This window comes from Macaca nemestrina, chromosome 2 (genome assembly GCF_043159975.1).
Source record: "Macaca nemestrina isolate mMacNem1 chromosome 2, mMacNem.hap1, whole genome shotgun sequence".
NCBI lineage: Eukaryota > Metazoa > Chordata > Mammalia > Primates > Cercopithecidae > Macaca > Macaca nemestrina.
In genome coordinates this window covers 102,744,856-102,765,738 of record NC_092126.1, presented here as the reverse complement: position 1 = coordinate 102,765,738, position 20,883 = coordinate 102,744,856, and the positions used below count along the sequence as shown (strand labels likewise).

Sequence of the window (20,883 nt, the reverse complement as noted above, 5' to 3'; positions counted from 1 at the left end):
ATGCCCCCATGAGAGGCACCATAGCACGCAGACTTTGCAGACATACTAGGGAAGGCCACAGCAGGCCCTGAGTGAGGAACAAGCTGACCAAGATCCTGGGGTCTTGCCACACAGTCCTTAAACCAGGGACTGGAAACTGTTTCCCTAAAGAGCCAGGAGTCAGTATTTTCAGCTTTGCCAACTGATCTTTACCTCAAGAATGCAACTCTGCCATGGCTACACCACAGCAGCCTTCTGCAGGTGGCCTGTGAAGAGATGGGCATGACTGCACCCACATCAAACTTTACTTATGGACATGGAACCTTCTCAGTGTCATGAATTGTTATTTTTTTATTTGTTCAGGCATTTGGAAATGTAAAATCCATTCTTGATTCACGGGCCACAAGAGCAGGCAGGTACGGGCTGCCTCTGCCCCTGGCCGACCTCTGGAATGAGCTTAGAGAAGGAAATGACAGGCTGGGTCAGCGCAGCCTCCTCACAGTGGGTTCACTGCAGGAGGGTCCTTCGTAGCAACCACTTCTCATCCTTCATCTTGGCTTCAAGTGCAATTCACATGGAGAAAGAGAGAACAGAACCGGCCTCAGCAACAAGGAAGGAGATGCAGGGTCAAGCAGCCGTGTGGATCCATCACACTCAACATTCACACCAAGCGGAGCACAAGCAGGACCAGCCCAGGGGGGGCCGAAGTGGAGGCTCTCTGGGGTGGGGGCCCTCTGGGTGGGCAAGATTCTCTACATAAAACTCCAATAGAAGATCTACACAGCAGTAGTTAAAGAAAACACACACTAAGAAAAAGGCCAAAATAAAAATAGGACACCAAGTTTGGCCAACCGGGTCTCACAAGCCAGTAGGTAAGAAATCCCAGGAGGGCCCACCAGAGGAGCTGGGGGTGGGTTCCTGCCTGCAGGGGGCCTGGGACACCCCATTCCCACAGACGAGGACCCAAGCTTTGGGGAGGAAGCTGTTAGAGTCATCAGTGAGCTTTTCAGAGCTGGAGCCATAGGTCAGGGGAGGAGCCCTGGCCACGTCCCTGTGTAGGCTCAGAAGCTGGGGTGGGGGCACACCCCCAGGGGCCGATACAAACAGTGGACCGCGAGTCCTCCTCCTGTCCAGAGGATGCTCAGCTCCCAAGGGACCACCAAAGTCTGGAACCCAGGGACACACCACCTGACCCTCATGCCCAGGCCTCCTGGACCAGGCAATGTCCAGTACAGGCAGGCAGTCTGGGCTTGGGGCCAGGACAGGGGTGGATGGTCCTGCTAGGCAGGCCTCCTTCTCCCTACCAGCTGTGCTGGTTGCACTGTAGTTTTGTTCTGGCAACATATTGCCGCCCACTTTGGCCACACCAGTCCCCGGCTCCCTGGCTAGGCCCAGTGCTGTCCAACCCACCTACACAGGCCCCACACACCCAGTGCCCACCAGACTCCCGTCAGCCAGGAGGACCCATGCTCACCCCCTGAAGTATCCGTGGGAACCTGCATCCGACAGGGACCCACAGCTCAGGGCCAACCTCCATGGGGCCTTTTGGTTGTGGTGGTAGGGGCGGGGGGGAGTTGACCTCCAGCCCTCCCATCCTGGCCACTGTGTTCTGTGGGGATCATTCAGTCCTGGGAGCTTCCTAGGGACCCCAGAAGGAAGAGAACAGGGTGGTCATGGCGGCCTCAGCCCCAGGCTCTGGGCCCGAGTGCAAGAGTCTTTCGGTTCTGGTTTGACCTGGGCGGTAACAACAGGCCAAGTCATTCACACAAGGATTGGCTTTGATACAATGCATCAAGGGACTGTGGAGGACACAGATCAGCCTCCAGGCCAGTTACACCTGGTGGCTTCGCCAGTGCAGGCTAGGGAGTGGAAAAGCTGACCCCTGACCTCCCCACCTACCCTGCCCACCAGACGCCAGTAGCGGCCAGGGATCCCTGACTTCAGGCAGAGGCAGGCAGCACAGTTGCTGCCTCCTTTGAGCCCATCCCAGGGCCCACAGGGCCTGGAGAAACCTGGCAGGGGCTGAGTTGGGAGAATCCGGCAGGGAGATGCCAAGTGAAGAATGTGAGGGACTGGGTATGAGGGGCGCTAGGGCACAAGGTCTGCTTCCTCTGGGGAGGTGGCAGTGAGACATATAGTAGCCAAGCCTCCGCAGGCCCCACCCTGCTGCCAGGCACATGTGGTGCCCATACCCACCCCAACGGCTGCAGGAAGGTTCTTCACCAACAAAAGGGGAGGATGTACCCACACCCACATAGGTATTGGTGCCCACAAACATCAGAGAAGAAAATTGCTGCTGTGCCCAAGGTGTGGGGAAAGGGGCAATGTCCCCTTCCTCCCCATGGTGGGTCCAAAATTACCTGTTCCTGCCAGCACCCCCACCCCCAACTCCACAAGCTGCTGACCTCCACCCCAGTGCCATGCCACGCGCCAAGAACAGCTCAGCAGTACATCCCAAAGGGTGCTATCCTGGCGCGGCTGTGCTGGGCAAGTGACATGTTTCCTAGTCACAGAGGTTTTCTTTCTTTACCGCTCACTGGCCCTGTGCCTCGGTTTCCCCCACTGTGGCAGAGTGTAAAAATCCCATCTTGAAGGCTAGGAACCCAGGAAGATCACCACACCTGGTGAAATGGTGGGTGAAACTCCCTGCCTTGGACCTCTTGCTCCAGGACTGATGTCCACTGGGACATGGCCAGGCCAGCATTCTGGGGAGGGCTGCATTCCTTGCCTGGGGAACCTTACTCCCAGTTAGGAATCACTGGAGTTGAGGCCCCTAATGAATTGGGGGAGGCACAGGGGTAGAATGGAGGTAGCCCCATCATACGGGCCTGTGTAGACCCCAGAAAACAAGCATTGAGTTCAGACTCTTGTCTGAAGCTGGCCACCTGAAAGGATTTGGGGTGTGATGAGGGCCTGGGGTCAGGGAACAAAGTGTTCTGGTTTGGACACGTAGGAGGTTCTCTGCAGCTCTCTCAGGTACAGGGTATGTTGCTAAGTATATGCTTTTAAAAACCCTAGGAGGAGGGGGCACGCAGAAGGGGCCCTGAAGCCAAGGGCAAGGTCCAGGCTTTCCACCTCCCCAGCTGAAGACATGCTGGAGGACAATTCTCCAGAGTTTCATAACAAAGAAGAGAAAAAAGAAATCAAAAAGACCTGGAGGACAGGCAAGCTAATGAGGGCTGACTGGGATTACCCTGCCTAAGCCTCAACACAAGCCTTCCCTATCTGTCCTCTGGGCCAGGTGAGGAAACAGGTCACAGTAGGACATTCAGACCCTGGGCAGGCAGCTGGCAGTCTGGAGCCCAGGAGGTACAAACAGACTGTCCCAACCCCAGCCCTCAGCCAGGAGCAGCTCTGCCCACAGCTCATTCACTGGTAAATCAGGCCCACTGGGCTGCCTGCCCTTCCCCAATCCCCCTCGCTCACCAGGCAACAGCCGCCCTGCTCGTGGCTGCCAGACTGCGGATGGCAGTGCACGCCCCCTTCATTCTGGCTTCTCAGCTGCCCACCAGGCCATCCCTCTCTGCCAGGCCACCTGGAGCCTAGCAGTGTGCATGCGGGATGGGCAGCACCTGGAATACTTGGGCGGGCTTGGCTGGGGGCTGCAGTTCCTATGCAGGGAGGAGTTGGCGCCCCATCCCATTCCCTGGCCCCATGGCCCCTCTGAGAAGACCCTCCACATACTGCCAGGCCTTGACCACCAGTAGCCCCACATCCAGGAGGCATCGACGTGCTCACCTCTGATTGGCAGTGGACATGCAACCCTGGGGCAGACCCCTTAGAATCCCAGGTATGAGAGAGCTAGGTGAGGGCAAGGGTGGCATCAGAGTGAAGGGGGCCTGCCCCTCCACACCTGTGGGTATTTCTCGAAAGGTGGAGATGAGAGACTGAGAAAAGAAATAAGACACAGAGACAAAGTATAGAGGAAGAAAAGTGGGCCCAGGGGACCTGCGCTCAGCATATGGAGGACCCGCGCTCAGCATACAGAGGACCCGCACCGGCACTGGTCTCTGGAGTTCCCTCACTATTTATTGATCACTATCTCTACTATCTTGGCAAGGGGGATGTGACAGGACTACAGGGTAGTGGTGGGGAGAGGGCCAGCAGGAAAACATGTGAGCAAAGGACTCTGTGTCATCAATAAGTTTCAGGAAAGGTGCTGTGCCTCTATGTGCACGTCGGCCAGATTTATGTTTGACTTTACACAAACATCTCCGTGCAGTAAAGAGCAGTATTGCCGCCAGCATGTCTCGCCTCCAGCCATAAAGTGGTTTTCTCCTATCTCAGTAAATAGAATGTATGGTCAGGTTTTACCCCGAGACATTCCACTCCCAGGGATGAGCAGGAGACAGATGCCTTCCTCTTATATCAACTGCAAAAAGGCCTTCCTCTTCCACTAATCCTCCTCAGCACAGACTTTTTACGGGGGCCGGGCTGGGGGATGGTCAGGTCTTTCACTTCCCACGAGGCCATATCTCAGGCTGCCTCAATGGGGAGAAATCTTGGACAATACCCAGGCTTTCTTGGGCAGAGGTCCCTGAGGCTTTCCGCAGTGCACTGTGTCCCTGGGTACTCGAGACTGGAGAATGGCGATGACTTTTACCAAGCATACTGCCTGCAAACACATTTTCACTAAGGCACATCCTGCACAGCCCTAAATCCATTAAACCTTGAGTCAATACAGCACATGCTTCTGTGAGCACAGGGTTGGGGCTAGGGTTACAGATTAACAGCATCTCAAGGCAGAAGAATTTTCTTAGTACATATCAAAATGGACTTTCTTATGTCCTCGTCTTTGTCCATAGACACAGTAACAGTCTGATCTCTCTTTCTTTCTCCCACACAGAGAGTGTCACTACTGTATGTCAGCCACTGGGGGACAGGCTTCAGCTTACACCCACCTTCCAAATTCCACCCTCTCACCTTGGCAGAAGCTGGCCAGGAATTGGGGCCAATGGATGGGTGGGGTCTGCAGACGACACCGTGTTCAGGTCCCCGTGATGGCCTCACACATGTGTAGTGGCCCTGCAGTTCCAGGTGCCACACACATGCCATCCCCTGCTTGGGCCCTGATCTTCGAGGAGGGGGAGCAGCAGAACCCAGGCACTGACCCCACAGTGCCACTCACACCCACAGACGATTCTCCAGACAGGCATCAGGTCTCGGTCCTGGCCACCTTCCCCTGCAGGGCCTCAGCTCTTTCCCGGGACTCACGTGGTCTTTCCTCACATGCAGCTCTGCTAGGATGCACTGATCTGTACACAGGGGCTCTGAGGTGACAATGGCCACGATCATGCAGAATGCAAGGGCACAGGCTGGGTGCCCATTGTGGGGACTCTGCAGCACTCCCAGACTATCATCGGGCATGCTGGCCCCCAGGCTTAGCTAGGGCACCAGTGGTAGGAGTGCACTGCTCTGGACTCTGCAGGAGGAGGACAACTGTCACCACATCTTCATGTTCTCCTGCTGGTGTCACTGTGTGTTTCTCATCTCCTGCTTGTAGGATTCAGGGCAGACTCTCTGAACACCTTGTGGGAAACAGCAGAATCCAGCAGAGAAGAGGAGAAAAGCCCAGCTGCAAAGATGAAAAAATGGCAGGTGTGACATGGACCCCCATTCAGATTCTGTATTTAGATGAGGTCTTCCAGAACACCTGCTCTCATTGGATAATACTTCAAATACATATATATATATATATATATTTTTTTTTTTTTTTTTTTTTTCCCAGAGAGAATCTTGCTCTGTAGCCCACACTGGAGTGCAGTGGCAGGATCTCGGCTCACTGCAACCTCCGCTTCCCGGGTCCCGGTTCAAGCAATTCTCCTGCCTCAGCCTCCCGAATAACTGAGATTACAAGCATGCACCACCATGCCCAGCTACTATGTTTTCTTTTTTTTTTTTTCTTGAGACGGAATCTTGCTCTGTCACCCATGCTGGAGTGCAGTGGCACGATCTCAACTCACTGCAGTTTCCAACTCCTGGGTTCATGCTATTCTCCTGCCTCAGCCTCCTGAGTAGCTGGGACTACAGGCGCCTACCACCACGCCCGGCTAATTTTTTATATTTTTAGTAGAGACGGGGTTTCACCGTGTTAGCCAGGATGGTCTCGATCTCCTGACCTCGTGCGACAGAGCGAGGTCACCTGGGCAAAAGAGCAAGACTAAGTCTCAAAAAAAAAAAAAAGAAAGAAAAGAAAAAGAAAAGAAAAGAAAAAGAACAATATAAGCCAAATTCACTCAAAAGAAATAAAAACAAGATGACAAGTCAATGGCACTGAAAACAGAAAATCAACAGAAGAACTCAATAGAACAACAGCTGTTTCTTCATAAAGATCAACAAAATTGGTCACTATCAAGCCAGGCTAACAAAGAAAAAAAGAAATCGCACAAATTACTATAAGGTGAGTACAAAAGTAATGGCAGTTTTTGCATTCTTGGAATTTGCTGTTTGATACTGGAATACCTTCTTAAATAAATGTGGTTATGTTATTCATCATTTTAATGGGCATTTCTTGCTTTTTATTGCTAATGACTTATTACTTATTTATTTTAGACTGTGGAAATGATGTCAGACAAAAAGCAAATTCAAGCGACTTTCTTATTCGAGTTCAAAATGGGTCCTAAAGCAGGGGAGACAACTCACAACATCAACACATTTGGCCCAGGAACTGCTAATTAATGTACAGTGCAGTGGTTCAAGAAGTTTTGCAAAGGAGGCAAGAGCCTTGAAGATGAGGAGGGTAGTGGGCAGCCACCGGAAATTGATAACAACCAATTGAGAGCAACCACTGAATTTGATCCTCTTACAGCCACACGAGAAGTTGGCGAAGAACTGAATGTCGACCATTCTATGGTCATCCGGCATTTGAAGCCAATTGGAAAGTTGAAAAAGCTTGATAAGTGGGTGCCTCATGAGCTGACCAAATATTTTAAAAAGCATCCTCTTGAAGTGTCATCTTCTCTTATTCTATGAAACAACATTGAACCATTTCTTGATCAGATTGTGACATGCCACGAAAAGTGCATTTCATACAACAGCCAGCTCAGTGGTGGGACTGAGAAGAAGCTCCAAACCACTTCCCAAAGTCAAACTTGCACCAAAAAAAGGTCATGATCACTGTTTGGTGGTCAGCTGCCGGTCTTCTGATCCACCACAGTTTTTGAATCCTGGTGAAATCATTACATCTGAGAAGTATGCCACGCCATTCGATGAGATGCACGGAACACTGCAGCACCTGGAGCCGGCACTGATCAACAGAAAGGGCCCAGTTCTCCACAACGCGTGACCACATGTCATACAACCAGGGCTTCAAAAGTTGAATAAATTGGGCTATGAAGTTTTGCCTCATCTACCATATTCACCTGACCTCTTGCCAACAAACTACCACTTCTTTAAGCATCTTGACAACATTTTGCAGGGAAAACACTTCCACAACCAGCAGGATGCAGAAAACGCTTTCTAAGAGTTCATTGAACCCTGAAAGCATGGAATAAACAAGTTTATTTCTCATTGACAAAAATGTGTTCATTTTAATGGCTTCTATTTTTTTTTTTAATTTTTTTTAGACAGAGTCTCGCTCTGTCGCCCAGGCCAGAGTGCAAAGGTGCAATCTCGGCTCACTGCAACCTCTGCCTCCTGGGTTCAAGAGATTCTCCTGCCTCAGCCTCCCTAGAAGCTGGAAGTACAGGCGCCCGCCACCACACCAGGCTAATTTGTTTGTATTTTTAGTAAAGACGGGGTTTCACCATGTTCACCAGGATGGTCTCGATCTCCTGACCTCGTGATCTGCCCGCCTTGGCCTCCCAAAGTGCTGGGATTACAGGCGTGGGCCACTGCGCCAGGCCAGGTGACTCCATTTTATTAGTTTTATTAGGAATTTAGGTAGAATCAACTTCTGATTAAAGGCTGAATTTCTGTCATTTTGTAGAGAAATGAATAAACTGGACACTGTGTGGTCAGTGTTTAGATTTGCCCATGGGTTTGTTTAAATCGATGTCATGGATCCTGAGACACAAATATAATTAAGATAGGTCTAGAGACAGGAGAAGCAGAAATAAGTTGACCCAGGAGTACAGTCTCAAGTAGTTCATTAATGAGAAAATGGACATCTGGCAAGAGTCTTTTTACTTTATCCTGGCTGAAAATCCAAATCTTGTTTTATTTTTCCCACTAAAAGTAACTAAAATAATAACGAATTTTATTTGTTCTTGGGTTCTTTTTTCCTTTAATGATTGTGCTGTAACTTAAAATAATGATGTTACTTTTGAACATTTTTAAAGCATATCTGAAAACGATTGATGTTTATAACTCTCTTTTGGCTTCAAAATAAGATTGTGTTATCACCATTTTGGTAGATGAGGTTGTCTGATGAAAATGATGCGCATGACTTGTACCGTTCAGTGTACATCTTGCAGTAGTGGACGATTGAAAACATAAAAAAGTGGAGTATAAATTAAAAATTAATTTGGTTTCTTCTATTTCTTAATTTAGGAATGTTAAACCATGGCTGTAAGGGATTTTCTTGGTGAAAAGAGAAGATCCTCAGAGTCAAAAATGTTCTTACAACTCGGGCTTGATGGCCTTTGAATTAGGAATGGATTGTTCCTCTCTCTGAAGCCTGTTGTCACATGGGTTTTTAATCCTGGCCTTGCTGCTAGAAATCTGTGCTTGAAGTCGTCTCTTTCTGGTGGTAACCTACCACTTAAAAGTCATGAGGTGGTGGAACTCAGTTTACTAAACTCTTTAGCCTTTGAGCTAAACTGAGCAACCTCTTAGATGTACACACACCACTTTGTATGAAAGGGTTCTCTAGAATGGTTCTTTGGAGAGAAATATTTTCATGTAATTTTGACAGGGGTGTAAATAAAGCGTGGTGACTAATAAGTCTTTCACTCTTCATCTGATGAACATAAGGATCTATGCATCCAGATATTATTTTCTATACAAATATTTAATTTGGTGATTGATAATCTCTCTTTGGGGTAGTCACATGGAAAGCTCTTTTAAATTTAACTTTTGCCTTTGGATCTTTTTTGAGAAAAGCCATTGAAGAGCAAAACTAATGTAAACGTCTTGATCATTTAAAAAGCTTACTTGTCCTCGAAAGGAAACACGAGTCATCAGTGAGTATAAACGTAGACAGTTGATTTGTGAATGCTGTCGGCCTCAACGTGCTTGATAATAGATTCTACTGATCTAGCTGGAGTAATTTGATCACTTACTTCCTTATTAATACTAGATCACACAGTGTCTTTCTTATTCCTTCTTCTTTACTTACTGGCATGAGCACAGAGTCCCACTATCTGAAAGAGAAGGGAGAGTTTGGGGGATTATTGGAGGATTCTTAAAAACTTGGTTGGCAATTGGGCAAGATGGCTCACGCCAACCATGAGGGGCAGGTATCACTGAGCCCCATCTAGTGATATGAAAACCAGGGTTCATAGAGGTTAACTTCCTTGCCATGGTCATATGGATGGAAAGTAAAGACATTGAGCTTTGCATTTAGACTCGGACCTAGAGTTGTTCAAACCGTAGTTCTGCTTATTCCACGGAAACGTGGGTTTTTTGAGGGGAGTACAAGCAGAGGAAAGTGGAGAAGTGGATTGCAGTTTGATTCTTAGCGGTCAAGAATGCCACCGGGGGATTTAGACTTTAACCTAATCACATGTATTTATTTCTTCAAATGCTAGCCTTGGAACGTTTTTGAGCACGTGCTTTGGAAACATTCCTCTGGAAAACAGAGAAGGTGAGGGAGGGGAGGGGAGGGTCTGAGATTTGAGGGGTCTGCAGCAGGAGGTTGGGAGACACAGTAGGGAGCTGGGACAGCAGGTCTAGAAATGAAACTAGGACACGTCCAGACCTCAGGTGGAATTAACTAGAATCTGGTTAGAGAGCCAGAAAGAACAAAGAGAAAAAATACCTCCCAAGTTCCCACCTGGCTGCCCAGGAGGCTGTCATGCGCTTAACAAATAAAGCCTGCCCTTTAACAAACAGAGGAGGGAGGAGGTGTCTGCAGGGAGGCTACAGACAAAACGTGGAACGAGGCTGCCCTCTTCTGGACAATGAAAGCCGGATGCTGAATCAAAATCCTCATATGCCCAGGACAATTTATTATTATTATTATTTTATTTTCAGAGACAGGGTCTTGCTGTGTTGCCCAGGCCGGAGTGCAATGATGCAATCATAGCTCACTGTAACCTCGATCTCCCGGGCTCAAGCGATCCTCCTGCCTCAGCCTCCTGAGTAGCTGGGACTACATGTGTGTGCCACTACACCCAGTTATTTTGTTTGTTTGTAGACAGGTCTCATTATGTCGCCCAGGCTGGTTTCAAACTCCTGGCTTCAAGCGATCCTCCCAACTTGGCCTCCTAATGTGCTGGGATTACAGGTGTGAGCCATCACACCTGGCCATCAGCACGTTTAAATACACATCCTTATATATATTTAAATATATGTCTTATATATATACATATACATCCATACAGAACGGACCGATGCTGAGTTGATACTAACTAGTCAACTAACAAACAACTAGTAACTAATGACTTGGTAACCAGGTAGGAATTCGGACAAATCTGGTTGTTCAGGGAGAACAAGGGTCTGTCAAACAAGTTGTTACATCTTCTAATGCATCCTATTCAGACTCAGGAGCAGTTTATATTTTGCACAGTCTCTGCCTCTCTGATTCCTTCAGACTTGTCAAGCACAGGAGAAAACCTAGGTAAAGGCCGGGCGCGGTGGCTCGAGCCTGTAATCCCAGCACTTTGGGAGGCCGAGACGGGCGGATCACAAGGTCAGCAGATCGAGACCATCCTGGCTAACACACTGAAACCCCGTCTCTACTAAAAAATAGAAAAAAACTAGCCAGGCGAGGTGGCGGGCGCCTGTAGTCCCAGCTACTCGGGAGGCTGAGGCAAGAGAATGGCGTAAACCCGGGAGGCGGAGCTTGCAGTGAGGCGAGATTGCGCCGCTGCACTCCAGCCTGGGCGACAGAGCGAGACTCCGTCTCAAAAAAAAAAAAAAAAAAAGAGAAAACCTAGGTAAAAAATAAATAATAAAACACTAGGGAGGCCTCACAATCATGGTGGAAGGTGAAAGACACATCTCACATGGCAGCAAACAAGAGAAGAGAATGAGAACCAAGCAAAAGGGGTTTCCCCTGATAAAACCATCAGATCTTGTGAGACTGATTCACTACCATGAGAACAGTTCGGGGGAAACCACCCTATGATTCAATTATCTCCCACTGGGTCCCTCTCACAACATGAAGGAATTATGGGAGCTAAGATTCAAGGTGAGATTTGGGTGGGGACACAGCTAAACCATATCAGACATATTATCTATTGCTACATAACAAACTATGCCCCAAACTTAGGGCTTAAAACCACATCCATTTTTTTTTTTTCTTCACACTTTCTGAACATCTCAAATGAAAAAAAAGAGTTATAATATCAAATGTTGTTGCAGATGTGGAACAAGATGTGGGAAAACTTGAAACTCTACTAATAGGAGATACTGAAAAGCTAGACAGCAAGGACACAGAGAGGGAGACAGAGCTGAGCTAAAAGTACACTACGACCCAGCAATTCCACTGCCAGTGTAGACCAGATAAAAAGAGTTCTATGATACCAAAAGATATGTACGTGTATGTCCCTAGCAGTACTTTCCATTATAGCCCAAACCTGGAAATCATCGAATTATCCATCAACAGTAGAATGGACAAGTGTATTTATACAAGTGTATTCATATAATTTAATGTAATAGACCTATGGGAATTTACTGCTACCCTGAACAGCAAAAGTAAATCTCACAAGCGTAACTTAAGTGAAAGAAGCCAAATCAAAAATTACATATATCATTCCATTCACAAATTTCAAAAACTGGCAAAATTTTTGTATGGCGATGGAAGGCAAAATAACAGCTCCTCAGGATATGGGCTGGGTAATGTTCTGCTCCCAAATCTAATTGTGGATACAAGGGTAGGTCACTGTGTGGATACATGGGTGTGTCACTGTGTGAATTCAGGAGTACACACTTTGATATGTGAGTTTTTTACTTTGTATTTTATATATATATATATATTTAAGAGACGGGGTCTTGCTCTGTCTCCCAGGCTGTAATGCAGTCCAGAACTCCTAGGCTCAAGGGCTCCTCCTGCCACAGCCTTCTGAGTAGCTGGAGAAGCTGGGACTATAGGCATACACCACCACACCTGGTGGTATATTCAGCTATAAATGAATTGCCTGGGTGCGGTGACTCACACCTGTAGTCCCAGGACTTTGAAAGGCTGAGGCTGGAGGATTGCTTGAGGCAAAGAGTTCAAGACCAGTCTGGGTGACATAGTGAGACTCCATCTCTAAAAGATTTTTAAAAATAAAATGTACTTAAAATTTAAGAAAGATTTCAGTTGCAAAGGCTAAGTTGAAAAGATAGGAGTAAAAGGGTAATAGACAATTCAGAATATATGGATATATGGCATTTGGTACTTTAATATATATTATTGTTTTTTAATTATTTAATAGTCCATGAGTAGGTTAAATTCCATGAAGACAATAACTGCACCTCATTCATCTTTATAGCCTCTGGATGCCCAGTGTACATTATAAAGTAGCTATTCAGAAAATATATATTTAAAAAAATTGTGAATGTTCTGTTTACAGCAAAGTTCTCTAAATTAAATATAGTGATTGAATACATTTCTACAATAAAAAAATTAGACAATAAAGACAAAAGGCATTTCTGGGCTTATATTGGACAAAATAGGAGCAAGAATAGAGGCAAATTACTCTGTTTCTGTTATCTTAGGATGAAAAGAGTTTGCTTCGATTTATCCAAAATCTTTTTTCTCATCCAAATATGAAAATATTATAAGGCAAATTTTCAGCAATAACATTGTATTAGTCCATTTTCATGCTGCTGATAAAATCATATCCAAGACATGACCATTTACCAAAAAAAAAAAAAAAAAAAAGAGGTTTAATAGATTCACCATTCTACATGGCTGGGGAGGCCTCACTCTCATGGTGGAAGGTGAAAGGCACATCTCACATGGCAGCAAACAAGAGAAGAGAATGAGAACCAAGCAAAAGGGGTTTCCCCTGATAAAACCATCAGATCTTGTGAGACTGATTCACTACCATGAGAACAGTTCGGGGGAAACCACCCTATGATTCAATTATCTCCCACTGGGTCCCTCTCACAACATGAAGGAATTATGGGAGCTAAGATTCAAGGTGAGATTTGGGTGGGGACACAGCTAAACCATATCAGACATATTATCTATTGCTACATAACAAACTATGCCCCAAACTTAGGGCTTAAAACCACATCCATTTTTTTTTCTTCACAGTTTCTGAGGCTTAGGGATCTGGAAGTGACTTAGCAGGGGTTCTGACTCAGGGTCTCCCAAGATGTTGGCTGGGGCTGCAGTCACCTGAAGGCTTGACTGGGCCTGGAAGGTCCACTCTTCAAAAGGCTCACTCACATGGCTGTGGGCTGCAGGCCTACTCACAACTATCCCCAGAGCAGATCATCCAAGAGTAAGAGCAAGCCGAAAGACACCATCACTTTCATGACCTAGTCTCTGACATCACACACAATCACTTCTACATTCTATTTACCACAAACGAGTCACTAACTCCAGCCCACATTCAGGTGGAGGGGAATTATGTTGCATCTTTTGAAAGGAATATTAAATAATCAGTGGATGTATTTTAAATCATCACAGTCCACCATCTGGCCACAAATTATTTATATTTCTCCCACATGTAAAATACTCTCATTCCTCTCAACTCCTCCCAAAAGTTTCAAACTTGTACAGGATATCTAGGTTTGAAGTCCAGGATGTAATTATTTAAATCAGATCCCAATACAGAGAATTCTTCTCAGGTGTAGTTCTTTTTTTTTTTTTTTTTTTTTTTTTTTTTGAGACAGAGTCTCACTCTGTTGCCCAGTCTGGAGTGCAGTGGTGCAATCTCAGCTCACTTGTAGCCTTGACCCCTTGACCCCTGGACTCAAGCAATCCTCCTGCTTCAGCCTCCCAAGTAGCTGGGATGACAGGCACACACCATAATGGCTGGCTAATTTTTTGAAAGTTTTTTGTGGTGATGGGGTTTCACCGTGTTTCTCAGGCTGTTCTCAAACTTTTGGGCTCAAGCAATCATCTTGCCTCGACCTATCAAAATGTTGGGATTACAGGCATAAGCCACCGTGCCTGACCAGGTGTAGTTCTTTAAGAATAGATCTTCAAGTAGAGTTCCTCTCTGTCTAAAGTCTTGTGGACTAAAGAGACAAGTTATCTGCAATGTCTATCAATTATCTATCACTGTGTGACTAATTACCCCCAAAACTCTGTGATTTAATAAACAACATTTATCTCAGTGTCTGTGGGTCAGGAGTTCAGTGGTTTTGCTGTATGAGTCTGACTCAGTGTCATTTCACAACATTGTAATCTATGTGGGATGCAGTAATCTGAAGGCCTGATTGGGGCTGGAGGATCTGCCTCTAAAAATCCCTCACCGGCATGGTTGTCGGCTGGTGGCCTCCATTCCTTACCATGTGGATCTCTCCCTGGATGGCTTAAATCTTCTCACAACACACAGTTGGGTTTCCTCCAGAGAAAATTATCTAAGAGGAAGCCAGCAACATGGAAACCATGATGTCCTTTATGACCTAACTTTGTGACATGCCATCACCTCTGCTGTGTTCTATTGGTTACTTGGAACAATCCTGATATGACACAATAGAGGACTAGGCAAGAGCATCAATCCAGGAATTTAGGGCTCATGGGTGCCATCTTGGAGACAAGCTAGCACACCTGTAATGCTAGAAGCTGAACCCAGGAGCACCAGCAGAGGCTGTAGATTCTGGTGATGTCTCAAACACTCTTCCTGTGATCTTGATACAGTAACAAAATTTCTGGGTACCCTGAAAATGGAAAGAATAAGTTTCAACCAGGTGAATGATTAGGTGATGATGGTCACTTTGAAGTAACATGAGCCTGGCCGTGCAAATCCAGCAATGTGTTCTTGGAAAAAAATCACTGCCCTTCTCTAGGCCTTGGTTTCCTCAGCTTCAAAAAGTGTATAATAATAACTGCTTTGGGCTGAGCGCAGTGGCTCATGCCTGTAATCCCAGCACTTTGGGAGGCCGAGAAGAGCAGAGCACAAGGTCAGGAGTTCCAGACCAGCCTGGCCAATATGGTGAAACCTGTCTCTACTAAAAATACAAAAATTAGCCAGGCGTGATGGCTTGCACCTGTAGTCCCAGCTACTCAGGAGGCTGAGGCAAAAGAATCACTTGAACCCCGGAGGCAGAAGTTGCCATGAACCAAGATCGTGCCATTGCGCTCCAGCCTGGGCGACAGAGTGACACTCCATCTCAATAATAATAATAATAATAATAATAGCTGCTTTGGTCAGTTCTTACAGGGGTTCAAGGTTACATATGTAAGATACAATTATTTAGCAATTGATAAATGGTAACTATTTTAAAGAATATTGCATATTGGCCGGGCATGGTGGTTCATGCCTGTAGTCCCAGCACTTTGGGAGGCTGAGATGGGCGGATCACAAAGTCAGGAGATCGAGACCATCCTAGCTAAGACAGTGAACTCCTATCTCTACTAAAAATACAAAAAATTAGCCAGGCGTGGTGGCACACACCTGTAGTCCCAGCTACTTGGGAGGCTGAGGCAGGAGAATGGTGTGAACCCAGGAGGTGGACCTTGCAGTGAGTGGAGATTGCACCAGTGCACTCCAGCCTGGGCAACAGATCAAGACTCCATCTCAAAAAAAAAAAAAAAATGCAAATTTTGTGATATTGCCTGGTAACCATCTGAGTTGATAGACGTATTTCAGTTTTCGGAAAGAAATATTTAAATTAGTAAGAAGGTAAACCTTTCTCATTTAATAACTGATATACCATATTTCATAAAACTAAGAAAATAGAAAAAACTATCCATTGTCCTACAACTCTAATGCAATGTCATCACCGTCTTTCCTTCCAGCTTTCTTTTCCATGCATTTCCCATAACTGAAGTCAGAGTGTACATAAAAGTTTGCTTTTTGCTTCTTTCTCTTTATATCTTAATATAGAAACTTCTAACAGAGTTTGACACGGACATTTGCCCCAGTGTGTCATGCTCAGAGGAATGACTCATAGGTCCTAATGAGAGGTAAGCACTGGAAAAGGAGGGGAAATTCCATAGGTCAGCAAGGCTGCATCAGGATCAGCTGAAGTTCTGAGAGCAGATCTCACGGAGAGAATCAAAAGCTAACTAGGGGAAACAGTAGGAGTCACTAAGAGATTCTGGAAGTTGTCTAGGGATGAAAGTTGCTTAACGACTCTCTGACTCAGTTCATCTTCTATACATCAAAGATGTTACATGTCCCTACCTTTATAGGGCTGCCGGGAGGCTTCATGAAGTTCCTGCCTGTAAAGTTCCAGGCACAAAGTAAAGACGTTGCTATTAAAATGGTAAGATGTGGCTGGGCGCAGTAGCTCATGCCTGCAATCTCAGCACTTTGGGAGGCCGAGGCGGGTGGATCACGAGGTCAGGAGTTCAAGATAAGCCTGGCCAAGATGGTGAAACCTCATCTCTACTAAAAATTAGCCAGCGTGATGGCGGGCGCTGCTCGGGAGGCTGGGACAGGAGGATTGTTTGAATCCAGGAGGCAGAGGTTGCAGTGAGATGAGATCGCGCCACTGCACTTCAGCCTGGGTGATGAGGTGAGACTCCATCTCAAAAAACAAAAAACAAAACAAAGCAAATGGTAAGATGCAATGCATCAGGGTCTGGGATTTTCCCAAGTGTTTAGCAGCCTAGGAATTCTCAACAGACTTCTGAAACATAATTTATGCCCTAAAATGTTGATGACTAATATCTATGATATAGGAAAGTCTGTCTGGATATCAAGTCAGTGTGGGTTTGATCATTCATTTCAACCATTGGAAACAAACCCCAATGTCTCGAGGAGCCAGGTGGGTCACCTAAGGTTGCAATGGCAGGAGGGTGTACCACCTAGAGAGCACAAGCCCTCCTCAAAAGAGAAGCTGTTTCTGGGTTCATTGTTGCCCTATGTAAGTGTGGACCAGGGTTGCTGTTTGACGTCTACAGAGCATTATTTCAACATTCATCAGATTTAATGCACTATGATACCACATAAGCAAGGTGATGCTACTAGGGTAGGTTTTAGAAATTTACACACACACAAGTCTGCTAAAGTAGTTAGGGTGAAGGATTCCTAGCTCTGGGAGAAAGGTTACATTTTTTGCCTTATCCCCAGCTCCCCAGCTATTGGGGTTATTTGAATTATTTAACCTTGACCTGTTGGATTAGTCCATTCTCACACTACTAATAAAGACATATCTGAGACTGGGTAATTTATAAAGGAAAGAAGTTTCATTGACTCACAGTTCTACATGGCTAGGGAGGCCTCAGGAAACTTACAATTATGGTGGAAGGGGAAGCAAACATGTCCTTCTTCACATGGTAACAGCAAGGAGAAGAATGTAAGCTGAGAGAAGGGGAAAGCCCCTTATAAAACCATCAGATCTCGTGAGAACTCACTATCATGAGAATAGCATGGGGTCAATCACCCCCATGATTCAATTACCTCCTACCAGGTCCCTCCCGACTCACATGGGGATTATGAGAACTACAATTCAAGATGAGATTTGGGTGGGGACACAGCCAAACCCTATCACCTGTATTTAATTTATATAATAAAATACATTTAATTTATAAATTAGGTTAAAAGTACACATTGACACATGAAAGGTTTCAAGAAATCCTATACTAGAGCAAAGAAACTCATTTAACTGTATTCAGCCCCTTGTTTCTCACAGTATTTCATTCAAAAGCTTTCTTTTCTTTTTTTTTTTTTTTTTTTTTTTTTTTGAGACAGATTCTCGCTCTGTCACCCAGGCTGGAGTGCAGTGGCCAGATCTCAGCTCACTGCAAGCTCCGCCTCCTGGGTTTACACCATTCTCCTGCCTCAGCCTCCCGAGTAGCTGGGACTACAGGCGCCCGCTACCTCGCCTGGCTAGGTGTTTTTTGTATTTTTTAGTAGAGACGGGGTTTCACCGTGTTAACCAGGATGGTCTCGATCTCCTGACCTCGTGATCCGCCTGTCTCGGCCTCCCAAAGTGCTGGGATTACAGGCTTGAGCCACCGCGCCCGGCCTCAAAAGCTTTATTTTCCATATAAAATGTATGAATGCCTTACAGAGCACACTTTGGAAAAGGATGACTGACTTTTAAAAGGAAGACCCAAGCAAACCGGTCAACAGAAATGGAGTGCTGCTCTAGTGCCATGCCCGAGACACCTGCCAATAGTCCTCTGCCACTCGCCATCCCTGCATCAGCATCTGGGACATGGTCATTACACTTGACGGCTTGTCACTCCACCTCTCCTCACTCCTCAGCTCACAGAAAAGAGATTTGTGAAATACCAGCTCTGGTCTTGGTAAATATTTGTTTCCCCTGGCACCCTGGAAAATGCATTTTTAAAACTCTTCCTACACTTTCGGTGTGGCAGCAGCTTTATCAGTATGTGAAGACAGAGCGATGATGTGGCTTGGATACTTGACATTTTGTATTGTTGCAAAGTGGCAAATTGCACTGAGCTGTAAATACACTATAAATGGTGTTGTGCTGAATCATAAAGACAATTAGCATATTTCTTCCTTGTTTCTCATTTATCTTTTAGTTTGTAAACATGGAAAGCAGAGTGCGGTAAGCTTTACATGCCTTATCTGTAAAATGAGCACAGTGATACTTACGTTACAGACTTTTGTAAGCCAGAATTTTAAAAATGTTAAACTACCTAAGATAGTATAAAAAACATAGCAGCATCCAATAAATGACAATTCTTAGTATTACCTCCACACCTCCTGATAACATTAAACTCTTGGAGGATGGAAGAAAGCATGGATGTGAAGCACATACAATCACTAGAGGAAATCAGAATATTGCAATGTTTGGGGTTCCTTGAAAGTTTTTAAAGCGTGTAAGGGTCCTTAGACATGATCTTTTACAGATGAGAACGAGATGAAATGAGATTGATAAAAATTAATCAATTTGCCCACGTTTTGCACAGGAGCATAAATTACCAGCAGACAACATCTGGATTCCATACTAAGAACAAGCATCTCACTACAAAGTTACAAACTGAACATGCCTCATGCCTAAAGTGCACACACCTATTATCAATCTTCACTTTGCATGGTCCCAAAGATTCTGTAACTTTCACAAATTTGCATATTTAATAACAAATTTGAACTTTTGGGCTACTGAGTCATGTGCTGCAAATGTCACCGGTCCTTTGTTTAAGTCTCTGCGTGTATTTCAGTCAACAGGTTTTCTTCATTACGCACTGCGTTTTCTGTCCATCAGGCAGCAAAGCATCAGCGCATCCCACCACCAGATGGCGCCAGACCACTTGTGGAGGCTCTGGGGTCGCCATCAGCTTGGGACTAGAAGCTGACGAAAAACGAGAAGTTTCATTTCCGGGTTCCATTTAAACGTTCATCCTGGGCCATAAAAGCAGATGAATTAGATATGCCATTATCCTGAATATATATATTTATATTTTATTTTATATATATATATATAGAGAGAGAGAGAGAGAAAGAGAGAGAGAGACAGAGTCTCGCTCTGTCACCCAGGCTGGAGTGCACTGGCGGGATCTCAATTCACTGCAACCTCCGCCTCCGGGTTCAATCGATTCTCCTGCCTCAGCCTCCTCAGTGGCTGGGATTACAGGCACGCACCACCACATCCGGCTAAATTTTGTATTTTTAGTAGAGACGGGGTTTTACCATGTTGGTCAGGCTAGTCTCGAACTCCTGAGCTCGTGATCCACCAGCCTTGGCCTCCCAAAGTGCTGGGATTACAGGCGTGAGCCACCGCGCCTGGCCTATCATGCATATTTGAACTTATTTAACAAAAACAGAGCAGAGAGCAGAGAGAGAAATGGCTGGCAGACCAGCAGCTCTGAGCTCTCATGTAAGGTTTAGCGGAGAATCCTGACCCACAGTCCAATCTCCAAGCTCTACACATCTCACCAACAAAACAGGAAGCCAACACATTCTGAATCTTCTTTCCAAGATAAAGGCGACCTTTTATAGTATTTTTTTTTTTCAGAGACAACGGAAGCTGAAAAATAATTGCTGAGGAAGGAGGAACTTTTCTAGAAGAACTTAAATCCGAAAGGCTATGGGATAGTAATGAGAAGTGGAGGAGAACAAAAAAGGCATGGAAAGTAAAATCAGGAGGCAAAACAAACGTTTTAGAACAGCCAAGTGTGGGGAGTTGGAAAGTGAAGCTCTGAGTAGAAACCAGAGTTACAAAATTTCAGAGCTGGAAGGGGCCTTATGAGGAAGCAGAATTGGGCCCGAGGACTAAATAGTTGCCAAAAACCACACAGGCAATTAGTGGCAGACAAGAGAGGACCTTCCTTTTTGCTAACCAGGGCTCTTTCCATTGAAACATGTGGCCCTCTCACTATGTAACTAAAAACCTTTCACAAAATCCAAGTAAACACAGAGAAACATCCTCTCTTCTGTCTTCACTGCTTTCTCTGCCCACACCTGCACATGTGCACACACAGCCACAATTACAATAATACAGGAAATTGAAGGAAGCCATCTGAAACTTCAACGTCGGGCACAGCCGCCACAGATAACATATCAAATGCAAGGCTAGAAATCAGCACTGTTCACATTCACACAGGAAGCCCGACTCAAGCTGTTTGACCCTATTTAGTAATCAGTTCCATACTCACAAGAGAATGCCAGAACAAAAACAGAAGGAAAAGAAAAAAAATAACTCCAACCCTCCTTTTCCTTTGGAAGAGGATTTATACCAAGAAGTTTAAAGAGAGGCCCAGCTGGTTTATAGAAT

At 45.7% G+C, this 20,883-nt stretch overlaps 2 long non-coding RNA genes across 9 annotated transcripts; one reads left to right on the top strand and one right to left on the bottom strand.

The window, feature by feature from the left end:
* Positions 1 to 315: 315 nt before the first annotated feature.
* LOC139361940 (uncharacterized) lies at positions 316 to 14,660 on the bottom strand. Of its 6 annotated transcripts, XR_011619983.1 has the most exons (5): positions 13,412 to 13,578; positions 9,201 to 9,281; positions 5,108 to 5,554; positions 1,454 to 1,618; positions 316 to 536 (listed from the first exon to the last, which is right to left on the bottom strand). It is a non-coding gene; the product is annotated as an uncharacterized lncRNA (long non-coding RNA). The 6 variants fall into 6 exon arrangements; XR_011619985.1 differs by lacking the exons at positions 1,454 to 1,618; positions 13,412 to 13,578 and adding an exon at positions 14,533 to 14,660 and having other exon boundaries at positions 4,903 to 5,554; XR_011619986.1 differs by lacking the exon at positions 1,454 to 1,618 and having other exon boundaries at positions 4,903 to 5,554; positions 9,073 to 9,281; positions 13,412 to 13,580.
* An 86-nt stretch (positions 14,661 to 14,746) lies between these two features.
* LOC139361941 (uncharacterized) lies at positions 14,747 to 19,538 on the top strand. 3 transcript variants are annotated; one of them, XR_011619988.1, is made up of 4 exons: positions 14,752 to 14,934; positions 16,074 to 16,153; positions 18,208 to 18,445; positions 19,331 to 19,538. It is a non-coding gene; the product is annotated as an uncharacterized lncRNA (long non-coding RNA). The 3 variants fall into 3 exon arrangements; XR_011619989.1 differs by lacking the exon at positions 19,331 to 19,538 and adding an exon at positions 19,079 to 19,210; XR_011619987.1 differs by lacking the exon at positions 19,331 to 19,538 and having other exon boundaries at positions 14,747 to 14,934; positions 18,208 to 18,661.
* The last annotated feature ends 1,345 nt before the right edge of the window (positions 19,539 to 20,883 follow it).